Source organism: Empidonax traillii, unplaced genomic scaffold (genome assembly GCF_003031625.1).
Source record: "Empidonax traillii isolate 1590-97213 ecotype Southwest subspecies unplaced genomic scaffold, ASM303162v1 scaffold417:size1128589, whole genome shotgun sequence".
Classification (NCBI taxonomy): Eukaryota; Metazoa; Chordata; class Aves; order Passeriformes; family Tyrannidae; genus Empidonax; species Empidonax traillii.
In genome coordinates this window covers 218,316-242,192 of record NW_020955610.1, presented here as the reverse complement: position 1 = coordinate 242,192, position 23,877 = coordinate 218,316, and the positions used below count along the sequence as shown (strand labels likewise).

General features: G+C 37.9%; 1 long non-coding RNA gene across 2 annotated transcripts; it reads right to left on the bottom strand.

The window, feature by feature from the left end:
- Window positions 1–1,317: 1,317 nt before the first annotated feature.
- On the bottom strand, window positions 1,318–23,377 carry LOC114062548. Of its 2 annotated transcripts, none has more exons than XR_003572413.1 (3): window positions 23,350–23,377; window positions 2,943–3,116; window positions 1,318–1,511 (listed from the first exon to the last, which is right to left on the bottom strand). It is a non-coding gene; the product is annotated as an uncharacterized LOC114062548 (long non-coding RNA). The 2 variants fall into 2 exon arrangements; XR_003572414.1 differs by lacking the exon at window positions 23,350–23,377 and adding an exon at window positions 14,979–15,190.
- Between the last annotated feature and the right edge of the window lie 500 nt (window positions 23,378–23,877).

Here is a 23,877-nt window from a genome sequence, read left to right as displayed (position 1 = left end):
AGGAGGAAAGAACGAAACACCTCAGAAAGGAGCTGAATTAGCCCCTGCAGCTGGCAATTTTTGAACTCTTTTGGTAGTTTGTCAGACTGTAACAATAGAGGTGATTTTGGAAATAGGAGCAGTTCATAAAGTGGCAGTGCTGCTGATTGACATCCCTTTTCCAAACTAAAGAAATGTTTGTGAATCTGTAGTATAGAAGTCTCTTAAGGAAATATTTTAAAACCAGAATAACTACTGCAAGCATTGTTTTTCTGATCAGAAACAGGAGGTGAGCGACAGCTACACAGCTGGGGATACAAGGAGGCAGGAGACATCCAGACCCGAGGTTTCATTCTGGGAGAGGCTCACAACTCTCTCATCAAAAAGAAAGCTCATCTCTGTTCCTTAAAGTGAATGGGATAAAAAGACAAGTCTTAAACATAACAAAAATTGGTCCCGGTCCTCACTGCAGCCAATGTGGAATTTGTCACTAGCATTACCCGATGTAAATATCTGCTGAATTCTGCTATTAAAATGAAAGGAAATATTTTCTGAAGCAAAAAGTAAGGAAGAAAGCACTGGAATTAACCTTTGCATTCATTAGAGGTACCTATTAGAGTGATTATGTATTTATTAAAATATGTTAACATAATTGCAGTTTTAGGCAAAGGCTCTGATGGCTTATGAATATGAACACATTTTTTTAGTTTGTGATAGCTGGGATCACAGACTGGGAAAAGAGCTTTTACCCAGTCACTTTATAATTAATTTTAGCTGCCTCTCTGCCGTAGAGGGAATTCAGTCCAAAAAAGCTAACCTGAAAGTTCCAGCTTAACTTACACCTCTGTATTTATGCTTAGGTACATTCCCTTATGGAAAACTGATTTTGAACTAGTATTTTATACACAACTGCAATTTCCTATGTAAAAGTTTGTGCAGGATAAATAAAAACATCATGTTTTTAAAATGCAGACTCAATCTGGGCACAGTTTTGTGATTTAGTTTTTGGGGTTTTTTTCAGCTGATGTCTACACAGCAAGAGATCAACTCTATTTTTCAAGTTTTAATAAAATAAAAAAATGGATTTCTGGAGTTGGAGGCACTCCTAGACTTTCAAAAATCTCAGATTTTTGTCCTTTTGCCCTCAAAACAATTCCAGATTGTGGGATTTCTGATTTGGAGATGATTTTATATTCAAGATTTCTTCACATTCCAGTACATTCTAAATTAAATTCAATTCTAAACTCCTTCTAAGAGTTTCAATGTTGAAGTGAAAAGGTTGATAAAATTTATCATAATTAAAGATTCATAAAGGCAGGCTTCTCTTTTACAGGCTGACTTTAATCCTGAGATTTCACTTAAAACATTAGATAATAAAGTAAACCTCACACTTTCCTAACTCTGAAGGAACTTTGTCAGAATGAAAATTACTGACCCATTTTTTACTGATTTTTTCCTTCAGCTACTCTTGTTTAGGCATAAATTCTCCTTACTGTTCTCCAGTCACCCTCTCTCCGTTGATCTGCACAGTTCTGAAAAAAACTATATATATATATATGTGTTTGTGTGTGTGTGCATATTTATATATGTGTATATATACACATTTATATGTCCACTGGAAAAAAAAAACTTAAAAAATAAACAATAATTTTGTCCATAATAAAATGGGAAATATTCAACATCTTATATCTCAAATATTAAAGCAGTAGTTCTTATGTGATAAAATATGTATTGCCACCCCAGTTACACAGACAAAAACCATGAGTCTAGGGTGTAGTATCTTGTTCCAAGGGGAGAAGAAAGTCTGTGTGCATGCATGCTAGCTAAAGGAACGGTAAGAACTGGAGTTGCACAATTTTTTCCACAGTGTTGACACAATGTGGTCTACCATACCAAACAATAGGAAAAATATAGTAAAAAAACCCACCCAAAACCCAACAAAATTTTATATTTCAAAATTGGGCACACATGATGTCAAATCACCAGCTTTCAGGCAGGAACTGTACTGCCCTTTAGGTCATGCGTTGGTTCCTTCGGCGTTTTAAAGTGTAACAGTGACTCTGGCAATCAAAATCAAGAGGATCAACAATGAGAACTATTCCAAAAATGGTAGTATGAAAATACAGGATTAAAATACAGTTTGGAAAAAAATAGCTTATATGTAGACTGTGTATAATATGTAAGATTTGAGAGTAAATTTTATAATGATACATATTGTTGTATAAAGCATATGAAGACAAAGATTCCTGCTGAGAAGCTGACTTATAGTTCATTTCCAAAACAGAAAGGAAGAACTTTTGAAATGCAGCTGAGTTGATGAGACACATAGTACATTTTTATTTCTTTATTTTGCTGACAGTCTTGACACCCATTTGTTGCCAAGTTGTTCTGGAGTTTATTTTTCCCAAACAACTCCTTTAAAAAAAACTCTTTTAAATGTTGAACACTCCATAGAATAATGGCATGGTGACATCTTGGGACCTCTGCCTCACCAAAAATAACGGCAGTTCCCTCCAAAGCAGTATGATGTGCTCCCACTACTCAGTGTTATATATTCATCTGAATGATGCATTTGAGTCTATTAAGGTGCAATATTCTTGTGACTTAAACAGCTTTTTTTTTTAAATTACAGTTGCTGTGTAAGAGTGCATTTGAGCCCTGCTGTACCAGATTTCAAGGCTCATCCTTGAAGGAAAGCACTGAAAATTCAAATGGGCTTTGACTTCAGGATAGCAACCTGTATTGCTGGAAAAGTACTGAAATTTCAGACCCTCTAAAATCTCTAGCTATTTGGAATTATGGCACCAACCAGCAGTATCAGCATTCCACAACTCTTTCTATTTGGAATTATGGCACCAACCAGCAGCAGCAGTATTCCACGAGTCTTTCCCAAAAACAGGAAAGCCTTAATCTCAAAGAGAGTTGTGACCTCTGCCATTTCACTCCTCAGATTTAGTCCTTACCTCTCTTCTGCAAGTTTGAAGGACTAAGAGAGTTAAGCAGTTACATTCCTTTGTCTTGGTCATCTATTTTTCTTTCCTTCTTTTTTTAGGTAGTAGACACCCAGGTCTTTTTGTACTCTTCAGTTTCCTAGTGTTTAAATGTAGCTTTATATTTCCAGATGTGCACAAATCTCTCTGAAAAAGAGAAGAGGAGGGAAGTAAAGTTCCTGAGGCTTAGAAGTTATATATAACATTGCATAAAATTGCTCTTTAATATATTTTCTGGGGCCTCTGTTTGATCCTAAAGACCTAAAATTGTCATCTGCAATTTCTGGTAAATAACTTCTGAAAAGCTTCTGCTTATCAGGAGTGTCCTTTTCTGAGACTGTGCTACATATGATGGCACTCAGGAGGTGGGATTAGGATTAACTCATTACTGAGGAAGAGGATCCAAAGAAGGAAGCCAGATAACTGGCTCTGAAATGGGGGTTTCACCACTGAATAACCCAGCTCAGTGCTACATTTCTGTCTGGCTCAGGAAAAATGTGCTTTTGAAATTTCTAGCTAAGCAGACGTGCTTTCATAGATCCTCAGAGTTCATAAACACTGTGGGTTTTCATCAAGTTGGCAATTTGGTTTCATTTTGATCCAGTGCCGCAGTCAATTTGTTGACTTGATTTTGATTTGATGTCTGTAATGCTGCACTTTTACTTTCGTGGAATATTAATGCTAGCTATGCTTTGATTTCATGGTTCTATTTTAGTTCAAGTTTCTTAACAAAATGTATTGAACTGATCCTTCAAATGGGATTTTCAAAAGTGCCTAATCTGCACAGGTTTTTTCAGTATGCAGCATCACTGCAGAGTCTTTGAAGACATGGTTAAGTATGAGCTAGTCAACCCAAAACACCAACTAACTCTCAGTGCAGCAAGGAGTTTGCTCAGTACAGCAGTAAGCATAATAAAAAAATCATCCAATGGAGTATGTATCTGTGTGGGGAAAAGAAAACAGAGCCAACTTTTTTTCCTTTTTCTTTTTTTTTTTTTTTTTTTTTTTTTTTTTTTTTTTTTTTTTTTTTTTTTTTTTTTTTTTTTTTTTTTTTTTTGAGAAATTTTTTTCTAATGTCTAAGACAGAACAGAACTTCCATCCTTGAATACTGTGAGACATCCAAGGATGCTTCTGGACAGAGAAAAAGAGTATTTGCACACACAGATGCGTGCAGCTCAGTGTCCAGCTAGAGCCCCTGTGCCACCAGCATTGCAAGAGGACACAGAAGGCTGTGATCTCATTCACCACTTGCAAGAATTTAGTTTTTCTGTCTGACAGGGACCAGTCCTTTAGGTTAAATGCCTAATGCTGGGTTGGGCAAAGAGTCCACAGAGCATGTAGAAATGCAAATGCAATTTCTGCATTCAGCTGAGGGTTTTCTGATGGGTGGTGTTGCTGAACTGTGAGTAAAACACATCATAGAGTGTTTTGTGCCACTTTCTTGCTTCACAGTAAAGGACATGGAGGAGTTATTAAGGTCTGCATACATAGCTCCCTACATTCACCTTTAAAATCGATCACACTGAGTACATTCATCCTGCCGTTGGTGGCTGAGTTGACAGGATGACTGCAATTTCTACATCTTCACCCTGTGCTTGAACTGCGAGGCAGTCCTGTCTACACTTCTGCACTGCATTTGGAAGCACCTCACAGCTAAAGTGAGGCTAATTCAAAGCTAAGACCTTTCACAGCTCTCAACACTCTCATCCACTCCTGTCTCAACTTGATATTTTAAAGACGGAAACTGAGAAATGTAAATGTTCATGGCTTTAAGACTGTTTCATCTTTTCAGTCCAGTTGCTCTTTGGCTTTCTGCAGGCTTTAAAGATTTTTACTCTATTACTATGCTGAAAAGCTAAGTTAGGGCTGCCATAGGTCATCTTTTTATCAGTTAGTTTTAATCTGGACTTGCCACTCATCATCCTCAGATCACCCTGCTCAGACCAAGCATACATTTCTCTGAGTAACAATTACAGAACCACAGAATCCCACAATGCGTAAGGTTGAAAGGGACCACTGTGGGTCATCTGGCTTAAGTAGGGTCAGCCTAGAGCACATTGTACAGAACTGTCTCCAGAAGGTTCTTGAGTATCTCCACTGAGGGAGATTCCACAACCTCTGTGGGCAATCTGTTCCAGAGTGTGATCACCCACACAGTAAAGAAGTTCTTCCTCTTATCCAGGTGGAACTTTCTGCTCATTGCCTCTTGTCCTACTGCTTGGCAGCACTGAGAAGAGCCTAGTTTCATCCTCTTGGTACCTTCCCTTCAGATACTTATAAACATCAATGAGGTCCCCTCTCAGTCATCTCTTCTTGAGACTGAATGGGCCAAACTTCCTCAGCCTTTCCTCAGAAGAGAGATGCCCCAGTTCCTTAATCAAATTTTTAGCCCTCTGCTGGACCCACTCCAGGGGTTCCATGTATCTCTTGTACTGAGGAGCCCATAACAGACACAGCACTCCAGATGCAGCCTCACAAGGGCTAAGTAGAGGGGCAGGATCACTTTCCTTGACCTACTGACATACTTATGTTGACATGTTCTCTCTTTAAATCAATGAAATAATCTCAGTCTCTGTGGGAAAGCAAATTTACCTGATAAACAGTTCATTTTGTTGCACCAGGGACCTGTAGGGGTTAACTGATGGAGATAACTGTAGGAAATGTTTTCCCATCTCCTGATATGTCCAACTTCACTTTCTTCAAGTGCCAATCCTCTTCTCCTACCTGCCTCTCAACAACCTCTCCCCACTGACTTCACGGGCCTCTTTGCTGCACCCCATTCCCAGGCTGCCTCCCCTCCCTCTCCAAGAGGCCTTTCCCAACTACTTGCCATATGCCTGGCCCCACCAGTCAGTGCTGCACCTCTCATAATTTTGTATTTTTCAGCTCCCACAGTCAAATGATTAGGTGAGAATCTTGGCTTATGGTTTTAAGTAAGTTTCCTAGACCTCATTGGTAGCAAAGAGAAACTTAAAAACATGACTCAAGTGCACCCTAAAGGCTAAGAAACCTGAAGGCAATAAACCACACCCTAAACTTATTTTCTTTTTAAAATCTCAGTTTTAAGTTTTTACCCAATCTCAGGCCTTTCTCAGACTTTCCTCGTGATTTGTGAACATCTGGGATTGGCAGTGCTGCAATCTGAGCACTCAGGTTAAAAAACATCATCCTACAGTCCAGCTGCTCCCTAGGGTCCACTTTCCACTGGTCCCACCAGAATGCATCTCCTGAAATGACCTTCTAAGATGCACCAGGGACTCCAAAGGGTCACATACTGAGTCACTGCATTGCCTCAGCTGCTGTTTCCCCACTGCTATCTTTGGAAAAGTTAATGACCATGTTGGTTTTCTGAGCTATCCCAGAGAGAGTGCAGTTTTTTAGGCAAGCACAGATATCTGGAAGTAAGAGAAAGAGGTGTGATCAAATCCATGTGTTTTCTCTTCCCAGAGGAGTATATATTCAGCCTTCACCAGCAAAATCCTTTTCACTTGTTTTTCCTCCGCAAAAGAGCGATTCCAGGCACTCCTTCAGCTTAGTAAACAACCTGAGGTTGGATTTTTCCAAGTAACTAGCTTTTGTTTCTTTTGTTGTAATTTCCAAACATAGCAGGCCCAGAATAAAGGTTTATATAAGACTTGCCCGTCAAAGGTTATTGATTTCCTGCCTAACAAACATCGCATTTCACTCCAGCTGCTTATCCTGTTTTTCCTCTGTATCTTATTCTGCTTTCAGATCTCACTGTCATACTAGGCAGAAGAGCCTGCCTCCATTATTTCCTCTTTAGCCTTGGTAAGTGCTTAGATTTTAAAGTTAAATTGACTTTTCCCTGTCTTCTGTGAACACTGTCACTTGGTCTTCTGGCCACACAAGTCCACCCACGACAGCCAACAGAGTTTGCAAAGTACAAAGTATATGTTTTGTAAGAATCCTGAAAAATGCTGAATTCTAATGAAACAAGGCCAATGTAATAAAAACCACTGAAATTCAGCCCTGATGGTAAGAACATCACTGTTAGACTTAGCCCTGCTGCAATGAGAACTGCGGGGGTTATTAAACGTCTCTTCCTTCTTAATAGTTCAATTGATGATTTCAGTAGTGATACACAAGTTGCTGCCAGGTGTTAGATAAAAATAGCTAAATACTGTATGGTCACAACAGTGCTGATCAATGTGGGTTATGACAAAGAGTCAGATTTTCCATCTTTGGTTTACTAACGGTTAGCTGATTCATAAAATTACTTGAAATAGGAAATAACTTTTTCTTTCATCTCTGCAGTCTTGCTGCTCATGATCCATTACTGGAGGACAAAAACAAATAATGTATTTATTATTAATAATCAATATAAATATACCAGAAGAAAAAATAAAGCCTTGTTATGTCAAGGTAGGGGTTGAAGCTTAAAATCATTGAAGCCAGTGGCTTTGGTTTTGATTGAATAAAAAAATTATTGGAAACCCTGAGAGGGCTCCAACAAGAGAAACACAGAGCTCCTGGGCTGGAGTCCCAGACGATAGGAGATGACTTGGGGAATCTCATCTTAAAAAAGCCAATTTCTTGGAGACCAGGCAGAAAGGCTGCATCAAACTAAATCAGACACTAGAGCATATCAGAAAATCTGCAGGTCCTCTGCCTACCAAGCAAATGTCTAATGTGTGCCATACACAAAGCATATCAAATAATTAATGAAAGCCTTAATTTTGCTACTGACCTTGTGAAAAATGTGTTTTCTGTCACTTAAAAAATCAAACTCAAGTGAAGATGAGCTGCCCCTTCTTTCTACATATGAAATACAGTGACCTCCTTAAACCTATACTTCTTTAGATATAAGTGGGGATATCAGGAAATCACCTTGTTACTGCAGGGTGTTGACTACTGAGAAGAGCTTCAATGGGACCTACACAAAGGTTTTAGAATGTCCTCAAAATGGAGGCAGACAGCTGAAGAAGGGATGGGCTGGGAAAGAAAGTATGTGGAGAAATGAGATTGCATCCTGCCCCAGTTGCTGCTTGATCTGTGAAGATAGCAGAGCCTTTTCCTAATATACGCTTTTAGGCTAGGATTGAAACACTCAATAAAAATATACCTGGAGCTAACAGACAATTAGCTTTTATTGCAACTGCTTTTTGTCTGTCAGTACTCCTTAGATTAACTGCTTTATTTTTATTCCAATATTTGAACAAATGGTGCTATTACAAGCCTCTCCTCAGAACCAGTGATGTGGCTTGTTTTGGTAGCTGAGTACATTATACCCCACAGACTATCCTCTAAGTCTTGATATGAATAATAGCCTTTGTACTGTGCTAGATATTATATTAAGTGGAAGCTGAACATTTTATAGGCAAAAAACCATGACTTCTGCAATTGGCATTGTCCAACTTCACCAGGAGTTGGGCTTCCCACACAGTGAGTTTCCCACTAATTGAAATCAGTTCAAAAAATGCACACTAGGAGCTGTTACGAACTTTACAGGAACCAGCAGATGCCATTATGCTGGTGAATTCACAGCCTGAAACGCATGTTAAGATAAACAAGCTCCTCTTCTGCTGAGCTTCACCCCCTCCCCCAGAGCCTTGCTCTTACCTGGTGAAGAAGCAGAGCAGCATCATTTATCTGCTGATAGGCATCAGAAGCTGCTGTCCTGCAGCCTGGTCAAAAGGGACCAAGGAGAATCAGTTCCCTAGAGAGCACTGCCAGCTTTCCCAAACTCTGATAGTATCAACATATGCTCACATTTTCTCTTTTTTAACTCACAACTCTTATTCTTGCAACCCCAAGAGGAAGAGGAAGATATGATCTCTCTCTTGCTTAGCCTGAAATGCAATAGCCATTTTTGCTTTCTGGTAGCTATGCTCTTCTATGCCGTTCAGAAGGCTGCCTTAGAGGAAAGCTAGGTAGTGCCTACATTTACTGCTTCAGCAGTGATATTGGCAAGATCAAGGCTAAAACTGTGCCCATTTTTTTCCCTTGGTAGAAGCTGAGTCACGAAGAGCTCTGTTATGAGCTGTGTCTGCTGTGCCACATATTGTGAAGTAAGGCCAACAGCCTGGCTAGGGATCAGTATTGAACAGGGAGATGATACAAATCACTGGGGAACTGAAATGACTCACTTACTTTGCATTCAGCTCCACACCTACTGCCTCCTGGTCATTACATTAAAAATAAAATAAAGTACTTTATATTTTCAGCTTTATAAGGTAATATTAGTGACAGCTACCGGAGTGCTGGGTTTCTGTAAAACTCACACTACAAATATTAAACTGCACAATTATTAATAAACATGGCAGTTTTATAAAATAATAGAGATAGGGTAAATGCAACTAAACCCATGCATTAAAGTTCAAAAATAGATAAATAATGAATGAAGATGTCATCCTGTCATGAAAATTGTGTGACAAATTAATAAAATTTTCCACTCATTTCCATATATTTATCATAAAAATTCACTGAGCATTTCTAATTGTGACATGTTTGCATAAGTTCCCTTTTTTTTTTTTTTAAACTGAGTTGTAGCAAATGCTTACTTTCCCAGAAGAATAATAATGCTGGACTGGACCAGTGGTTCACCGGGTGAAATTTGTAACAGCCACAGTGCTAATGCAGCTGCATGATGAACTTTGTCTTCATCTTTAACATTCTTGCGAGTAAAGCATAACTATAAATGAAACGAGTGAATTCCTAATACTTAAGTTGTCAGCAGGATATTTTCTTCCACTTACTTCTCTAGCACTAAAATTTCACCCATAACTGAGACTGAGAGCTGTTCTTAACTCGCTGAATTGGTTTATCCTAGAGTGTTTTTTTTCTTTTAAGATTTCTAACATATTTCTTTTTACTTTGACCTCCACTTAAAATAGCAATAACACCTTGTTTTTCCTCTTTCCTGAGCAGTTGAGGCTATTTTTTTTTAATTATTCTTTCTGTGTTCTTTGCTTTGCATTACTCAGTAATATTCTTCAACTTCCACACTACCATGCTTTAGTTTGCTTTTGTCCCTCCAACTTCCTCTGTCATCTCTCATCCAAGCTAACCTGGATTACTTTGTCTACTGCATATTTTTCATTTCGTATTCACCCACTTTTCAAAAAAAATATGCATGTAAACACATATATTTAGAGAGGAAAACTGAGGCACTGCAGTATTCACCTTTGCCCATGCTAAGATTTAACCATTTAATCTTACTTTAGTGAGGTTTTCTTGTCTTTCAGTCATACCTCTCAGTCACATTCTCCTCAGTCATACCTCTCATGAGGCATGAAGCATTTTCTGAAAATTCATTTTCAATGTCATCCCATTCTTCACTACATTTCTGTTAACTTGTTCAGGGATTTTTTTTTTTTTTAGAAAGAAGTTATAATTTATCAAATGAAACAATTGGGATTAAAAATATCTGAATATTATTTCAGTATCTCCAGGTATCAGCACCCTGACCTTGTAACATCCTTTAGTTTTTTTCCTTGGGAAGAATATGTTATAGAAAAATATATTCACCATTAATTCATATGGTGAAGACTGAGACAAATCTTTCACCATACTGCAGTACTCACCATCCTTAACAACAGTTCAGCAAACTTACAGGTTTTCATGCAGGTTTTCTGATTTCACTTTATTGACGACTTAAGCTTTATTTGGTCTTCTGTGTTTCTGGTTATTTGTATTTCATAGGTTTCCCACATCTCTGAATTCTCATCTTTTTGTCTCTTTTATTTCATTCAGTTTGGGAAAACTATCATTTTTTGAAGAATTCCTATTTGCTTAGGAATAAACAACTTGAGCTCTGCCTTTGCTCTAACCATCCTGATTTTTGTTGTATCTATCTCTGTTAAGAAATTATTCCAGGTGGTCTTCACACCGGTTTCTAAGAATTTTCACATTTTAAAGTGCCTTTATCTGTAGTTTTTTTATCCCCCAGATTTCTCATGACACAAAATATTTCATTTTAAAGCAAAGTGTTATGGTTACAATTATTTTCTATTAACTTACTCCTTTGGAAGGTTTACGAGGGGGTTTTAATGAAGGTATCTAAATTTAGATTTGTAAGTAATAAAATAAGTAATTTTATTTTTCTAAAGCACTGAGATCTCCGGTACCAAATGGAACTGCTCAGCATTTCTAAATCATATTGGGAGGTAAAATTTTGCATACCTCTTATTTTTAAAATCCTGAACCATGTCATGTCAGAGAGAGAAAACAAACTTTACATGGGATTCCAGATGTCCAAAACAAGCAAATAACATCCACAAAACTAGGTCTGCAACAGCATTTTAGAAATCTTAGAGAAAGCAGGTCTGGTCTGTACATGCTTTAGGGCCAACTCATAAACAAAAACTTTATGAGCTGAAATCTGAGGACACTAACTAATTGCTAAAGATAATAGAGCAATTTTAATCTCCTCCTTTGTTAATAATATTAATTGCCAACATTTTCACAGTACCGCCATCAATGGAACATACCCAATCCCTCCAGAAATTATTTAGTGACCTCAGCCTTTCTTTCCTATAGCTATGTACAGACTGACATACTTTCTGCAGAAGCACTTGACTTCAGTTGATGAAATTATCACTCAATAAAAGAGAAATGCTTGAACAACACTTCTTTTGTTATTTTGCTATTTTTCCAGGATTTCCCATAAACAAGATGGTTGCAAGAAGAGCATTTGCAAAACAACTGTAAAGGTCATTATTCTCCGACACCAAATTAGTTAGTCTGGAGTTCTAATTGACTTTCTTTGGCTTTATGTCAGTAGATATACTAAAGATTCAGAAGAAATAGAAAAAAACAAGGACAAAGTAAAACAGTATGTTTTGTTTTGTTTTTAAAATAACCAAAATCAAAGCATAATTTTTTAATTTAAGTAGATTAAACATTCGGTTCAATAGGAATCTCAGAACTCATTCTGAGTCACTTCAACCTAGTCACTTTTCCACAAATTTCAAAAGCCAATGGACCTCTTGACACTTAAAAAAACTTTTATTTCTTCAAGAAATTCTGAAGCAAGCCAAAGAAAAATATTTCAAGAAATTGCTTCAGTGTTTCGCATGACGTAATCCAAGCCTCGTCTAAAGTCCCTTCCCTTAATAAATCACTTGGTTAATTACAGCTCTGCCAGCAAAGATAAGTGCTGTCACACATCAGTACTAAAACTGTAGTTTCCCTCTGTTATTCCAAGCAACAGATTAGATAGTAATCTATTGTGAGGCACTTATTTCAAATACAGGAAAAAGAATATTCATTTTAAATCAACAATAACATGTTAATGTTCATCATTATTATTACCAGTTTTGATGGCCTTCTTCCACAAGAGACTCTTACCTTCTTGAGACAATTAACTTCTGCTGCTAAAAAGATTTAATATGTGGTAGATGTCGTGTTTGAAAATATTTAATATATCAAAATCAATTTACCTATTATTTTTAATACTAGTTCAAATACCAGAAAATGTTTTCTAACAAGACCATAAAAACCTTTTATTCGGTACCAAAAAAGCATATTTTGGTACCGCATACACAGATGGAAGCAAGTTCTCAGTGACGGTAAATATCATGTCTTCATCTACTCCTAAATGATTTATTCTCTCTGATGATCTGCCCTGTTAAACAACCATTTCTTGGTTGTTTCCCACCTGCAGTAGCAGGCATCACTCACAACAGAGAGTAAAGGGAGAAATGGAATGACGTGGATTGACTAACTCTGAAGATAACACAAAGTGGAAATTCCTACCAGAGAAGAACTTGAAGACATGCTGTCAATAATTTCCTCAGTCATTAAAAGACCAGTGTATTCAGTGCTGGCAAATCTTTTGAGACAGGATACAAAGCCCTTCTCAAAAGAGATCACCTAGGCTCTTCTCTGAAGATCCCTTTCGGACTCCCTCCCAGACAGACAGGCCTGTCACTAACTTCCTTGAGCCACTTGAGCCTAGAACTCCATCTTCCTGTCTGTCCAACGACAACAGGAACTGCATCTATAGCCCGAGTCCATTTCCACAATGGTCATCATTCGTAATAGTATCTTCTTTTAAAAGAGAACCCAAACACACAGAGACTTCCTAACAGCAGATGTGGCATGTTCCACAGCTAGCATGTCACATGGATTTCTGTGCCCTGCTGTCCCTAATACACTTGCTGGTTTGTCAGTGTTTCTCCAGCAGTAGACTTAACACAAAGTACATAACCTTGTCTTCATTGTACTAGGAATTTAGGAGATCTACATATTAGAAAGTCATCTGGTAATAGCTGGTATTATAAGGCTGCCTCACATTTGTCATTTTAAAAGTAAAAATTCCCGTCAGATGGGAACTTAAATTACAGGACAAGGGAGGTGGGGGTAGAGAAGAACTAAAAATCTTTTCCTTGTTCCTTTTAGTCTGCTTGCATCACACACAGCCAAGTCGTTGTCTTTTATGTCAAACAGTCCCAGGTACACAAGTTGCTGAGCAACACAGTGACACCCTTGTGAAGAGCAAGCTGCCCTGTTCAAATTTAGTGAATATGTCTTCAGATTCTAATGAGTTTACATAATATTATGTCCACGAATTAAAAGGGTTTGGGATTATTCTTCAAAAATATTGCGAGTGTGGGTTGCTATTACTTTGTTTCTTCCATATTTTGCTGCTTTATGGAAAATTAAGGTAAAATACGAATGCCCTATGGCAAAACTAGGAGTACTTATGGCCAGTACTTATTTGAACAGGGGTGGGTACTTAATGAGGCACCTTGCAAGGCAGATGTGAAGCCCCACGTGCTATGTTGCTCTCATTCCCACTCCACAGGGGCAAGCCTGGCTCTGGCTGTGCCCAAGGGGGTGCCATGTTTGGGACCTGCTCCCCTCGGCGGGGCGGGAGCCGCACCGTGCTGTCAGCACTAGAGGGCACTCCGGGATTAGGAAGCACTGCTCGGTGCTCCCTGGGGTGATGGAGGCTCTGCCGCCTTGGGACAGGCTGAGTGCCCATCATGTATTTCCCACCAGGAGACGACCCTTGGCATGATGAAAGAAAGCAATGCACTCTCTACCCTCAGCTCAATAAAGGGGAAGTGGGGGTTGTTATGCTGCCAGTGAGGACTGACCAGGCGATTTTGCAACTTTGTCAGCAGAGATAAATAATAGTCACCTGAAACATGAAACAAAGCTTGGGAAGAAGTGGTGTGGCTCTTCCCAAAGGACTGGTCAATGTAGCACTTCTCAGTCACTGTGCCGGGTTTCTTTCCTCATGGGTAATAGGTGTTACTTTGGCTTTTTCTCCAAAAGCCTGTTATTAAAGTAGCTCAGTTTGCAACTACTCACACATCTTGCAGAAAATGTCATGCCTTTTCTCCCCAGCAAAGCAGGGAGAACTGCAGATTTCCAGAGGTCTACCTTTCCTCAGGTGCTAATGAGAAAGCTGTTTAGGAAGTGTACAGCTAATGGGCTAAAGCATGAAGGAGGGAAGAGGGCTAGTCACTCAGATCGTCACTTTCCATAACGGAGCAGAAAACCTGAACTGAAGTTCAAAAGACTGCCCATGGCTGGAACGTGAGAGGAGCCTGTTCCTAGTGAGCTCCACTATCCTTTTTGTGATGGAAGACTTAAGTCAACCTTAAACCATCTCCAGCTGTGCTTTAGGAAGTTTAGCCTTAAATAGTCTCATTATGTTGATTCTAAAATATTCCCTCCATGACTAATTCATATTTTTCCTTGATATTTAATCTAATTTGCTGCAGGCTAATCCCCTTAGTTTTTGGCCTGTTGACAAACGAAAATGACTAGTCCCTGTGATCCTCTTCTTTCTCTTCATGAATCTATGGATAATTATTATCTCTTCATGTCTTTCTTCTGTTTCTTCACTAACTCTTAGAGCATAAACATATCTGCTACTCTTCTTTCTAGTTAAGAGAGAAGATTCCAGGTGTAAAGAGGTGGTTGAAGCAGACACTATCAGCAAGTTGCAGGTAAATGCTACACTCCCCACACATCTATTTGGATTAAATTCTTTTGTGCCTAAGCGACTTTAATTACCACCTACAGTCTCTTACTGAAATACTTATTCCTGAGGTGTTTTCTTCCTTGATCTTCTGGGTAATATATCAGGGTATCTTCTTCACAGCTCCTGTTGTCTTTAGTTTAACAGCTATTACATGCTTCATTAATATTTTAAGTAATGTGTACTAGAAACCTAATGCTTAATATGACCCTTTCAAATGGTAGTAGGTTTGGTCTTGATCCTGAAATATAATATTCCACAGATCCTTTACAGAACGATTCTCAGTGATTAAGATACATATATGTGTATACATATATATGCGTGTGTGTGCGCGTATGGAAATTTTACTCACAAAAACTGGCATGCTATGGCCACCATATTTCTGGTGCCTAAGAAGGCAATGTCTCCTTGTCAACCTAGAGGTAGGTTTGTATTGTTTTCTTTTGTTTAAAAAATACTCTGAAAATCCAGACTGCAAAAAAAGATGGCTCGGTAGTTTGTGCAGCAAGTGGGATGAAAATCCAAGTTCCAGCCCAAGTTTTCACAGGCAGCCTTGGGCAGCTATTTTACCTACCCTGCATCTCTCAATTTCACTTCTGTAAACTGAAGATAAGGTTCGTTTCCCCACCTGGGAAATGCATTGATACTAGTGAGATATTTGGATGCTATAAGAAGAAGCACTAGGCAAAGCTTGTGTGCAGTCCAATTATAGAACCCCTAAAAGATAAACAAAATAAATAAGATTTAATATTCTTCAGCTTTTGTTTACCTACCTTCAACACTAGAAATTCTCTGGACTCACGGAGACTCTCTTGTGTTATCTTCATAACTGAAGCCTTGAGCTGGCCAGATAACTCAAACCTGAGCAAACCTTTTTCATGAGCTGCCTCAGTGTGGGAGCTGCTTTAGGCACCCCAGCCCCAGTGGTAGCTGGGACAAACAAACAAGTTCCTTGGCACATGGATTTTTTTTCTGGTTTGGAGTACCATGCACTAAGCAACATACAATCAATGCAACAAAACTTTTAACCTGTTTTGGCTATGTTTTAAAAATAAATCATTTGGTGGCTAAAATGGAGAATGAGAAACCTCGTCTTGAAAGGCTGATTTTTGTAATAATAACCACTTTGCCTTACAGAAAGTAGGGCCTGTGTCCTCTAAAGCAATGAACCATCCCACAGGTCAAATTCTTCAATCTTGGTCATGCAGGTATCACCTACGAAAAAGTGCCCAGTGCTGAAATATATCTTTTTCTAATGAAAAATTGTTAATTTAAGCATGCTACAGGTATATATGAGAAGCCATCAGGGAAAAAGCAAATCATGCAAACTGAGCTTAGTTTCTAAGCCCTTGTCCAACAGAATTACTTAAACACATGAATTCAGAATTTTTCGGATAACTGTGGAGCATTTGAGCAATATAAGGCTAGTGCACAAAGTACTGGACACACTGTTTATGCACTGCACAGTCTCAGTGAGTGTTCACAGGAAATATGAGGGCCTCCCCATGAATGTGTGTAAACAGTGAATGTTCAGGTCTGCCAGATAAAATATTGTAAAATTGTGCTCATGTACACCAAAGGGCTGTGCCACAGGGCTAGAAATCCCAGGTAAAATAAGCAGTTCCTTAGAATCTTCCCAAATTTTCTGTGGGAGATGAAATAATATTCAGGGAAAAATGCGCATGTATCAACCCTCTTATCAAATATTTTATTTTGATTTCTTCAAACCCCTGGGCAGCAACCACTTGTGAATGTAAGTTACCACAATGAAATGGATGGAATTATTCACATATTGGCATGTAAATAGGTGGCTGCAGAATTCCGAACCTGCTTCACAATGAAACTGCCAGTGGCGCTATAGATGTAATTAGCATTATTGTAATAATGATATCATCTTTTGTCTTGTTTTTTTAGAAAAAGGAAATACGATGTCAGTCTGCATGAGAGGAGTGCTGGACCTGCAGAGTTTTACAGAACACTGCAAGCATCTTGCTAGTGCAAATAAGAGCAACTCACCATAAAATTAAGGGAACAAACATTATCAACTAAACAGCATAGAGCACAATGTTGTTCTTTATTATATTATTTAAAAGGGGTAGATTTACTTGGTCATAAATTAATAATTCAGAAGGTATAAGAAGGCACAGCCAATTAGCTGCAGTAATTTGCATTTTTATGCTCCTTCATTAGTTTTCTAAGGTTCTTCTCTCTTATTATAGCAATCCAAATGTCATCTTACAAAAGGTGAATAGCCAACCCGTTATTTGTCTGCGTGGTAATGAAGCCTTTTCAATTATTAAAAGACCAAACAATTTAATAATTTTCAAGAAAAATTTTTGTTGCTACAATACCTCTTCTTTGTGTTGTTTTTCAAGAAATGTGCTTTTTTAAATGTAATTTATTTTTACCTGAAGCAGTGAGTTTATCAGGTGACTGATTTTCTGGGGTTCCTAAAGTCATGCCTAACTTTAATCATGTGAGTAAATCTCTTAAAGGGAGGTATTAAAATCCTTTCTTAATTTAGAGGCTGACAAATAACTCGGTGTATGATGTCTTTGTTTGCAGCCTAGGGTCTCTTTACCCTTTGTGCAGGAATAAATTGAGAAGGGTATTTGGCTGTTAGGGGAACTTCCCTTTCTTATGCCACATGCCTCAGATGTCTGCTGGCACAACCACCTTCAAAAGCTTCATGCTGCCTGCCCCAGGGATCTCCCTTTTGGTCATTACTATCTATGGGCACAGTCTTGCTAAAGTTGACCTCTTTTGCTTCTGAGAAATACTCCTGAGGCCAGCAAGGTTACAGCTAAAAGTCCTCCTGCAGCATGACTAAAGCCCTGGTCACCAGAGTGCTGCGGGGCAGCTGTACTTGCTTCGTCTCTGCCTTCCCATGAAGGGCACCAGCAAATCCCATTGGCTTCCCGGAGAGCTGCTCCTAACCTGCAGCTGGTCTGACACGTACTTATTTTTCCATTTTTACTCTGGTATTTTCCTTTCCAAATGCTTTCCATGTGAGGCCATTTCATTTTATTTTTATAATTATTTTATTTTTAATACAGCCCCTCATTCCAGATGTAGATAGTACATACACACACTCAAGTATGCATATAAGCAAAGTAATGCTGAGGCTGCACCTTTAAAGACATTTCTCTGAGGCAGAGTGTAACCCAAAAGAACTCTACACATATTTCAGAGGACAGGTGGGCACTAATATAAAAAAACCAAAACAAAACAAAAAAAAAACAACAAAAAAAAACAACAAACAAACAACCAACCTAGAAAATTAAGCAAAGATATGGTATGTTTTCAGAGGCAACCTCTGAAGGGACCTGACTCTTCAGGTTGCTGCGAATGCTATCAAATGGCTGAAGAATTCATAGGAAGCCTGCCCTTCCCCGTTTACCTCTACAGAATGCTTGTCTTTTTTGATGTTTGGTCTTTCTAGGGGTGACCTGAAGCAGTGCTCTCTCCCAAGGACCATGAAACCTCTCACCAGCCCACTGAAATCCACTCCACGCTGTTCCCCCATCAGCTTTCCTTTCTTTTAGCAGAGGTGGTGTTCACAAACTGTACAGATCATCTTGGAATTTTTTGGCAACAAATGACATACAAAAAGGCACTATTTTTGTCATTTCACTGATAGTGCAGATAGCATGCCTGTAACATGGACCAAATGACCAGCCATGCAAGCAGCAGGGTTTATTGGTGTGGGGTTTTTTCTTCCTTTTTATGTTAACTCCTTGGTGAAGGCTGCATGCGAAGACCAGGCTCTGAATCACTCCAAGCAGGAAGGGCAGGGTAGCAGAGGAATGGATGGCTAAATTAGATTTAAGAGCTATGACTCAATGACAAGTGAGATTATGTCAGCAGGTATAATGAGGTGAAACAGGTGCCAGCAGGTGCAATGAGAAAGGAGAAACAAAATGGCTTAATATGTATTTTTAACTAGAACTGAACAAAACAAACAAACAAAAACAAATGTTGAGCAAATAAAACCATCTGAAAGCATAGAGAAGAATATTTTCTAACATCATAGTAGTGGCAGGAGTCTCTATCTATGCCTTTACTCCAACCCCTTCATCACCTCCTCCCCTTGTCTCCCAGCCCAGCCCCAACACATCTCCTGCATGGACAGAAATAAGCAATTCTAAACATGTTTATTTGGAGATGAAAGACCAGATTTTGTAATCTAGGTGAACTTCTTTTCCTTACATCAATCAGAAAAATCAATCTTTTATTTTGTAATAAAGAATTTGAACATTTCACAGTTTATATGCCTGATATTTAGCTTACAAATTAAAATTGTTTGTGAAGCAAATTTCCAAAGAACATCACTAAGACCTTTTTTGCAGATCATCTCAACAGAATAACATAAGCATTTTGTATTTTTGACTGAAATATATTAATAGTAGAAGGGATCTATTGATTACTTAATTTGACTTCTTTCACTACACTTCTACAGGATTCCTATAAGTGAATTTCTGTATTAAGACCAATAATGCAGCTGAGCTGGACTGAAAACTGATCACGGTTTCAAATTTTCTGTTCAGAGAAAGCCTACTGCAGGCCTCAGTAAGTTTTTCTTGTGTTCAATTTGCTTCTCTATGGTAAGTTACCTTAAGTCGAAGTTTCTCTAATTCCTGGCAATGGATTTTGCTAATCTTTTTCAGAGAAATTAGGAATGTCTTTGTACCACTTTTCTGTTCTTTAGTAAGTCAAGAGTTTGAAATTTAGTCCCTCATTTTCAGCATATTTTCCAGTCCTTTAAGCTCATCCAGAGTTCCTGTCAAACCCTTCTTTTTAAAGAAAACCAAATAAATAATAATGTTAAAAAAAAAAAAAAAAAAAAAAAAAAAAAAAAAAAAAAAAAAAAAAAAAAAAAAAAAAAAAAGAACAAGGAAGAAGACCGAAATCCTTTCCCACAGGGTAAGGTCAGTGGGGATGAAGCATGGTGGCTGACTGCTGAACCCCAGCACAGGCACAAGGGAGGAGCTGTTCAGTGCCCCACTTTCTCCTCTATCAGAGGGAGGAAGCCCCAGGCCACACCTCGCCAAGGAGTTACAGTCTGTGTAGCACTTTCCCTTTTCCCTCACACTAAATCTTCACCTGAATAATGCAAGCTCCCTGCTTTTATTCATATTCTCCTCATTATATGCCAATGATCATTTTAGCACTTCGGCCATGGCGCACCGCGGGAGCCCCACGTGTATCTGATTATCCATCATAAAATCAAATCCTTTTCAGTCCCTATTTCCCAGCATGGAGTCTTTTCTATCCTACCAGTGTAGCTCACACTGTTCCCACTGCACAGGCTTCCAAAAAAATAACTTGTTCCATTTTGTAAAGAAATTCAGATTGCTCTCTGTCATTCACCAGCTTTATTTATCATTTAATCCTCCACCAGTTTTAGTGGTATAAGAAAACTTAATCAACAAAATATCATGCTTTCTTGTCTCATTAAGAAAGACAATTGGGGGGGGCGAATCTCACAAGGAACAAATCCTCGCCATGATGGTTCTTCATTTACAGTTATAGGACCTATTTATTTTTAATTAAATTCATAGATGTTAGGTGGATTTTCTCTTGCTTTATTTTCTTAACAAAATGTCTTCTGGTGTGAATGCATGTCCTTTCAAAAAGTTTATTACATCAACAACACTATCTTGATTGAAAAGAACTTGTAATCTCATCAAAGGTTGGGATCAAATTAGTCTGACAAAAATTATTTTTGCGAAGCTAATGTTGATGGACATTAATTGTGTTTGAGCAATCTCAACTTGATAGGCCTTTAATTTCCTGAGTTAGTTCTGTTATCATCTTTAAATATTGGCACGCATTAGATTTTTCCCAACCTTAAAATTCCCATGTTTCAACACTGTAATCACCAAAATAAAATGACCATTGGGGTCTTTTGCTAGTTCTTTTAAAGCTATCAGATGCAAGTTAAGTACACATGCAAACTTTAAAATGTCTAACCTAAACAAACTGCTGTGTAACTGGTTAAAATTAAAAGGGCTGCATCATCATGTTATATGACTACCATCTGGCTTTCCCCAAATGCAGATACCAAGTGACTGAGATTCTGCTTTTCATGAATACTTGTCAGTTCTGCTATCATCATACAGTCACAGAACAACAATATTATCAGGATTCCCAGTACAACCAGGAACTCCTTTCTCTACCTTTTCATCTTAGATCTGCTAACCACAGATTTTTGTCTTTAACATTTTGCTTCCACTATCTACTTTCTAAAATTCAAGACTATTGTTATTACGACTGTTCCAGCTTTTTTTTCCACATTTCACTATGATTTAGAGAAGCTTTTCATTTTACTTTTACCTGTACTGTTCTTTCTTTAAATCACTGCAACAGCATCATTCTGAAAATGCAATCTGGGAATCTAGTAAAATGTTGTTCAACAGTGGACAATTATCTTTCTCATCTTTCTGTTTACATTTTCTACAGTTGACTGTCTCAAAATTATTTTCAGTTTTATTAAATTGTCCTTTTCAACCCCCTGAGAACATGTATTCTTGGCAGAACTCACAATAAAAATGTAATCAAGATAAAATCAGTTTCATTTATTTTTTCAGTTCTGTGATTAACTCTTTACTTTTTAAGGTCTTACACAGAGTTCTGCTCCATCAGATACAATTTTTGTTTATATAGAAAATTCCAGGGATGCCTTAAAAATTAGCAACCTATGTCACATCTCTTTTGAACTGATGCCAACCCATAAAAATTTTTGGTTTTGTTATATACTATAGCTCAATGGTTGCACAGCTAATTATCTTATTCTCTCGTGTGTTTGCACATTTCCAGCAGGCCAAAGCTAGCAATCTCTCTTGTGATTTGATTGTACTGAATCCTTCTCTTTATATCTCAGTGGCCTGTAATTTGAACTTGACCGAGGCCATTTTAGAACAGGATGTCTCTCATACTGCTGCATTTTTCATTCAATCTTTTCAACATCGACTGCTACAGCTGAGAATTTTAACATCGTCAGCATGGAAATTTTGCTATTTGTTTCCAGAACACCTATCTTTATGCTAATTAATGAGAAATTTCCGCTGTGTATATCACACATAAGAAATGAAATGCACATATTAGAACCAAATATTTTGCAATTAATCTATGTTATTAAATATTCTTACATTTCACTGTTATGGTTATATTGGCCATAGACAAGGTCGGATAACTTAACTGAAGTCAGTGGGAAATACCAGGAAAAGCAAATATTCCCTGTTTATTTCTCTCTGTTTTATTTCCTTACAATCTGTCTACTGGTCATAATGAGTATGAAGTATGACTGAGTCTAAACAAATGTGTTAAGGGCTTCTATTAGCAAATTTCTTGGTAGAGCTGTCATTATTTTTTTAAGTTGCTATGGAGACTTACTAGTTTGAGGCATCACTGTTTCAATGATTTTCCATAGCAATACTGCTTTGGCTCCAGTGTATACCCCAAAACAACCATGAATGTCCTCTTGGATAATTAATCTCCAGTTGGACATGCTAAAATACCTACACAACTGCCTAGAATATGGTAGAAAGCAATAAAATGTGAAAAAAGACTGACCTACTTGCTAAAACTATTGATAGACAAAATGAGTTTCAAAATTAGGATTTCAATTAAAAAATAGGTAAAAATACATAGCTGGGAGAAAATAGGAAAGGCAGAGTATTGTGTCAAAATAGTATTTTTATGCTTTCCCAGTATTTTAGATTTTAAACCTCAACACCCCTTCTAAACCTCCGATTTGTTGGAAGTTAAAATACTCAATTTTGGCTGGTATATTTTCATTCTCTTTATGCTCAAACACAAATAACTATTTTCCTTTTTAGCTAATTGCTGCTTTATCGAATTGCAGAAGGAATAAATTTTAAGAATTGCATAGCCCAGTGGCAATACTGTCAAATGGTAAAAATCATAAACTACCTTTATATGGACAAAGCATATATCTATTATATGGATGGCTGAAAATCTCTCACTGCAGACATGTAAAATATTCTGTTCTGAATCTAAAATACTCAGGACCTGATATATCTTGCATCAAATGTGCAGAGATATAAGCAGCCAGGAGTAATTGGTCTTACACCAATGGAAGCAGAGTACAGGAAGTCACTCCAGGCTGGGAGTGAGGTGGACCTCACCTCCCAGAAGTCCTGGGTAGGGGAAAAATGCACTGAAAAATTTACTTCCCACCATTTATTTTCACTGATGCTCCTCAGCACTTTGTTGCAGCCTCTATCCTTTTGCTGGATTAACCCACACAGCCTTCTAGAGATAAAAAAGGGCATCAGTTAAAGCAAAAATCAAAAGGAAAGTCACTGAAAGAAATTTTTGTTAGTCCAGTGACACTTCAGACCATTATTGATTAATTCAAATAACTGATTTGTTATATAGAAAGGCCACAGAAAAATTACATCTGTTGAGGAAAAGACTGAGGTTCTCCTATGACCACTCAGCCCCATGACTCTCTTGGGGAGGAGCAGGAGAGGTGTCCTCACACTCACCTGCAGCCCTTCAGTGGGGTTCAAAAGGAGCAACAACAGCCCTGTTCCCCCTTATTTCTCATCGTCACTAACATCCCCACATCTGGCTTGTCTTAGCTCTTGGGTAACTCAGGGCTATAGTTGGATATTTTTCATATATTTATCAGTTTCCTGAAGCCTATTGATAAAGAAAAAATAATAACAACCAAAAATACCCGTTCCTGTTTTTCTCTTAATACTTTTATTTCACTATTTGGAAGAAGCACCAAGAGACATCCTCAATTTTTTAGATGTGTTCCGTTTTTTATTTTCCTAATGTTTCCCATTGAGACTTAATTTTGTTTGCAGGTATTTTGCTCACATTACCAATATATTTTCCATTAACATACTCCTTTGTAAGCACACACAGACCACACGATGCTCATCTAAGAACTTTTTCCAATAAAATTGCTGCATGGT